The following is a 6,000-nucleotide window of genomic DNA, read 5'->3' as shown; positions in this document are numbered from 1 at the left end:
TTTCAATGGGAATAGATAAGGATGCTACTGTCAAAAAGAAAGTTTGTCAAACATTGGCTTAAAAGACTGATTTAAGTATGATTAGACAACTAAAATATTCATGATAATATATGACTTAAACTATATTTTGAGGACTAGAAAGGATCATATCAATGTTAAAAACTGGAAATGGTATATGGCTGATATTCAGTTCTATTTCATTCACTTCAGCATCTTTACATCACCACACATTACTAAGAATACAAGAATACAGGGAAAGGTAAAATACATATTTGATAGGAGGTATCTGCCTAATGATGTACTTAGTAATTGAGGAAGGAACAAATAAATACTATGTTGAGTTTTGATCTAGTGAGATGAACAGATAGAACTCATTGTTTTCCAGTGGACTTATACCATTATGTGTGCTTTAGAATAATGAACTTAACTATTTCACTGATCAATGTGATACATGAGATGAATTTACAGTTTCTATTCCTAAATCATGAAATTTCTACAGACTGAAACTTCTACTGGAGGAGAACAGGGAAATGTGGGTAACAGAAGGTAGTAAGAAGGTCGTATTTAATCAAAACATGTTATATGCTGTATGGAAATGTCACAGTAAAACCCATTATTTTGTACAATTAACGTGCACAGTCATTTTAATTTAAAAAGGGAAAGAAACTTGCACTGGCATGTTGATTAATACTTTTTCTAAAAACTGAGAAATGGACCATCTGTATATTGGAGTAATAGCTTCTTATCTTCCTTCCATCCCACTCTAGTGTAATAGTTGCTTCTGGAATGTCCTTCATGGGCTTATGTATTAAAGGCTTGATCACAAGCCTGTGGTACTCTGGTGGTGGAACCTTTAAGAGATAGGACTTAGTGGGAGACAGTTAGGTATTTGGGAGTGTGCCCTTGAATGGGGATATTAGAACAATGACCCCCTTCCTCTTTCTGCTTCCCACTTAGCATGAGATGAACAATTTGCCTTCCACATGCTCTCCACCATGGTGTTCTACTTCACTACAGGCCCAAACCTATGCAGCCGTGCAGCCATAGTCTGAAACCAGGAGCCAAATTAAATCTTCCTTTTAGGTTGTTTTTCTCAGGTATTTTATCACAGCAACAGACAGATGACCAGCACACTAAGCAAAAAGATTTATAGCAGGTGTAGGACTTATCAATAGAGGAAATAAGTCCCTGGAAGCCAAATGTATAAGGATAATCAGTGTTACAATTCTCTGATAGGAATAAATAAATAAGATTTAACTACTTAAAAAGTGAAAATGGAGTAATAGCTGCCAATTCATTATTGTTAGTTATTAGAATAAAGAGTCTTAGTTTGTTTTGTGCTTCTGTAACAGAATACCACAGACTGGGTATTTCATAAAGAACACAAAATTATTTCTTATAGTTCTGGAAAGTGGAAGCTATGTGACCTAATAAACATACATACTGAGAGAACTCTCCAACTCACAACAGTATGATTTTATGATCACAGAAATTAGAGGGGGGGACTCCAAGAACTACCCAAGTCCCTCAAATCAAAAGGAATAACTATGAACCAAAAGAAGAACTGAGAGTGAAAGCAATAAACAAGACAGAAGTATGGGTATTATGCTGAAGGCAAAATCCTAAAGTTGTTCCTTTAATTCACTAGCAGCTAGGTAGGAGACACAGGAAAGTGGCCTGTAAACCTCATTAAGCAAGACACATGAAGGGACCAAGGTGGACCCAAGTTGATAGTGGTCCTTCCCCAACAGAAACATATAGGAATACTCTTTGGGAGAAAAATCCAAATTTATATCTGCAGTTTTACAATAGACTACAGGGAAAGAGTTTAAAATAATCAAAGATCATCATGTACTGAGGAGGTAATCCAGCATGAACAGGAGTCCGCAGAAACAATAATGAGCAGATTTCTATCCTTAGAGCACAATAGCTATCAGCATTAAAAAATTAAGGGATATATCACAAAAATGAACAAGTAATGACAAACTGTTAGGAGTTTCCAGGCAAATTTGAAAAATAATGAAATTAAACTTGAATAATATGCTTATTGAAATAGAAATGCAGCAAATGATTGAAACAACAGATCAGACAACAAGTAAAGAGTGAATTGGTGAACCAGAAGATAAATAGAATTATCTACAGAAAAGACAGTAAGACATGGAATTAAAATACAAAAAAAAAAAAATTAGAAATGTGAAATACAGAATAAGAACAACTTAGCTCATATTCTAATTAGAACCCCAGAAAGAAAGAATATAGGGAATTGAGCAAAAGGACTATTTGTAGACATAATTGCTGAGATTTTTTTCATAACTGCTGAGAAAGAAGAATCCTTAGACTCAGGAAACACAGTATATACCAAACAGGATGAGGAGGGTGGGGAAAATTGTGTGTGTGTATGTGTGTGTGTGTGCGTGTGTGTATGTGTGTATGAGAGAGGGGGGGGATATCTTAGCCTGAATATATTATAGTGAAATTTCAGGACACTACTATCAACAAAAAGAAGATCTTAAAAACAGATCTACAAGGAACTACAATTAGACTGATAGCAGATCACTTACCAACTACAACAATAGAATATAAAATTTGATACAAGAAGAAATCCTCATAGCTACTATCTTACAGGGAAATCTAAAAACACATCCCTGTATTATTGATACTTTAAGTAGATGGGAAATTAACAAAGATGTAATATGTTTGAACAACGTAATTAACAAGATTGATGTAATGAGTTTTTATAGAACACTGTAGCCAACGATTATAGAATACATATTTTTCTCAAGCAGACATGGAACATATATAAAAATTGAGTGTGTATTTATGTCCTTAAGTAAATTACAGTGGAATTAAAAGAAATATGCATCTACAGAATATGTTGTCTAACTACACTGAAGTTTTAAGTCAACAACAAAAAGATAATTTTCGTGATTCTTATGCATTTAGATATTAAAAACATGTAAAAAGAAATTGCTATAGAATTAAACATTATAACTGAATGATGAAAATTCTACATATCAAAATTTCTGAGATGAAGTGATATTTATATGAGAATAATATATATATATATATATATATATATATATATATGTATATATAATGTTTATAGTAAAAAAAAGGATACTCAGAAATAATCACATAGGCATTCAGTTTAAGAAATTAGAAAAAGAAAAGTAAGATAACTCTTAAAAAACTGAAGAAAATAAAGGTAGGAGCACAAATTAATGAGACAGAAAAACATTCAGTGAAGAGGATTATTAAAGTTGAAAGTTTTTTTTTTTTTTTAATTAATAAAACTGAAAAACCTCTGGAAAGGAAAAGAAGGTTTCAGATAATCAATATGAGTAAATTAAAAGAGGATGTAACTGTAGATGTTTCAGATATTAAAAATATAACAAGAGGAAGTAACATAAATTTATGTAAGTAAATTTTAATTTGAATAAAATGGATAAATTCTTAGAATAATTATTAAAGAACTGAATTCTGTAATTTAATTTTTATGATCCTTTATGATACAGATTTCCCCAGTCTATACAAATTCCTATATGAAAATTATGTCAGAGAATAGAAAAAAATGGTGTACCCCATCAGCTCCTTCTAAGAGATCATGATAACCTTAAAGGGGAAAAAATGATAATGGAAAAAAGAAAAGAAAATATTTATGCAGATCCTTTCATGAACATAAGTATAAGAATTCTAAACAAAATATTAGAAAACTAAGTCCATCATAATATAAAAAAGAAAAATTCTACCATGACGCTACTCAGCAATGCAACAGTAGTTTAACATTAGGATGTAAATTGATGTAGTTTACCATGTCAACAAATTAAAGGAGAAAAAAATTTCCCTCTCAGGAGAGAGATTTTCATATAACACTACATTAATAACTCCTGACAATTTGACCTCCATAGAGGATGAAACATTTTTAAAGCAATATATAGTAAGTTTTCTGTCTCATATTTTAGTTTCATTACTCCCTGTTAACCTGTAAATCTTGTGAATTTTATTTATTTTAAAATGACATTTATAATTGCTTCCTTACAAAAATACATACTTCATTGAAGAAAGTAGTAAAAAAACCAGAAAAGCATAAACAAGAAAAATAAGAGTACCCATTATTCCACAGTTGCTATTTGGTGCTTATCTTTCCAATAGATTTTATATACATATATGCATCTATAATTTGTAGAGATATGATCCTACTGTTCATATTAACCTGTTGTAGCCTCCTATTTTCATTTATCAATATAACAGTGTTTTATATCCTATCTCTAATGGCCTTAAACATCATCTAATGTAATGTCTACATTGTGTTATATCAAATGGATATATCATAATGTATTCCACCATGTTAGACACTTTAGATTTTTTTCAACATAAGTTCTTATAAATAATGCTGTGAGTAATATTTTGCTTATAGCTAAGGCTTTGTATTGATCTGTAATTTTACTTAGGATGTAACTACAAGTTAAAATGCTAAGTCATAAAATGTACATTTCTAAAGATTCAAGACATTACCAAATAGAAACATATCCTATTGTCTTTTTCACCATTTTCAGAAACATTTCTAAGTATGCCTATGAACTGTTTATACAGTGAAGGTAGCAACTCAATTAGTTTTGTGAAGATAGTTGACTAATAAGATTGAAAATGTCAAATTTGCATTGCATACAATACACCAAAATATATATGAAGTATAATAAAAATTTAAATAAAAGAGATAAAAACTGCAGAAATTCTAGAAGAGTTGGAGAGACAATGTTCTCCTAAATATGTGGTGCGGAACAACTTTCTAAGTGTATTATAAAAATCTGAACATAAAGAAAAATACTGATACATTGGACTCCTTTCTTTTTTTATTTGTTCTTTTTAGATATACATGACAGTAGAGTGTATTTTGACAGATTATACATACATGAAGTATAACTTATTCTAATTAGGATCCCATTCTTGTCTTTTTTAGTTTGGTTACTCCCTGTGAACATGTGAACATGATGTGGCACTGGACCACTTTCTAATCTTGTTTGTGTGAAAATATAACCTGAAAAAGTTAGAAGCCCAATGCCACATTTGGAAAAAAAAAACATTTACAACATGCTTGAAAAGAAGGCTTACTTCATTACTATATATGAAACAAAGTCTGTTATTTGTGTATGTGTATTTATTTCTAAATGTGCATAGGATACACACACACACACACACACACAGAGATATGTTTTTTCAAAAAAAGAACAGGATTTAAAGCTTTATCTTTTGGCTTTTTCAGGCCAGGAATTGGAAAAAGAGATTTTTTTCCTGAGACCAGACTGTAAATTGCAGAAGGCTTTTTACTCTGAGGTTCAGGTGAGAAGAGGCAGAGCAATTTCACCCCATTACATTTGGACCCCAGATAGAAGGCACATTCCTTTCATCATTGCTCAGAGATACAACTCCAGTCTAAAGTTAAGGGCAAAAATAACTGGGCTATGAAAATTTGGGTGTTGGTATAAGCATGCTAAAATTAATTTATTCCATGTTTAAATAAATAATAAGATATTTTCATCAGTATGTTGTGATTTATGGCCAAAGACTTTAATATCATAGAAAAGAAGTCTTATGTATTGAGAAACTCTGAAGCAGAGAACAAAGAAGGAAAGGAGGGAGAAAGCAAAATTAAACTGTGAACCTAGGACTACTATTTCTTGGGGTAGTAACACCAAAATATTAGCCTAGCAGTAAATAGGGATGAGAAATCACTTCTGAGAGGATTATCTTAGACACATTTTCCTGGTAATTATTAATCTCTACTTACGTCTGCCTCACAAAAAAAGGAGGCTTACTGTGGTCTTCAGAAAAGAAATGCTTTATTGGCAGCCATGTAGTCTGAATTGTATGTCTTGCAGAAATAATAAAGCATGCCTTGACTGGTAGTCATGATGACAAAGATAGAATTGCTTTTAGGCACTGAAAGGAACACAGTAAACTCCCTGAAATCAGCCATCTCCACTATCTTTTTCATGAAAT

This window comes from Marmota flaviventris, chromosome X (assembly GCF_047511675.1).
Source record: "Marmota flaviventris isolate mMarFla1 chromosome X, mMarFla1.hap1, whole genome shotgun sequence".
NCBI classification, from domain to species: Eukaryota; Metazoa; Chordata; class Mammalia; order Rodentia; family Sciuridae; genus Marmota; species Marmota flaviventris.
The sequence above is the reverse complement of the archived record's forward strand: the minus strand, read 5'-3'. Positions refer to the sequence as shown.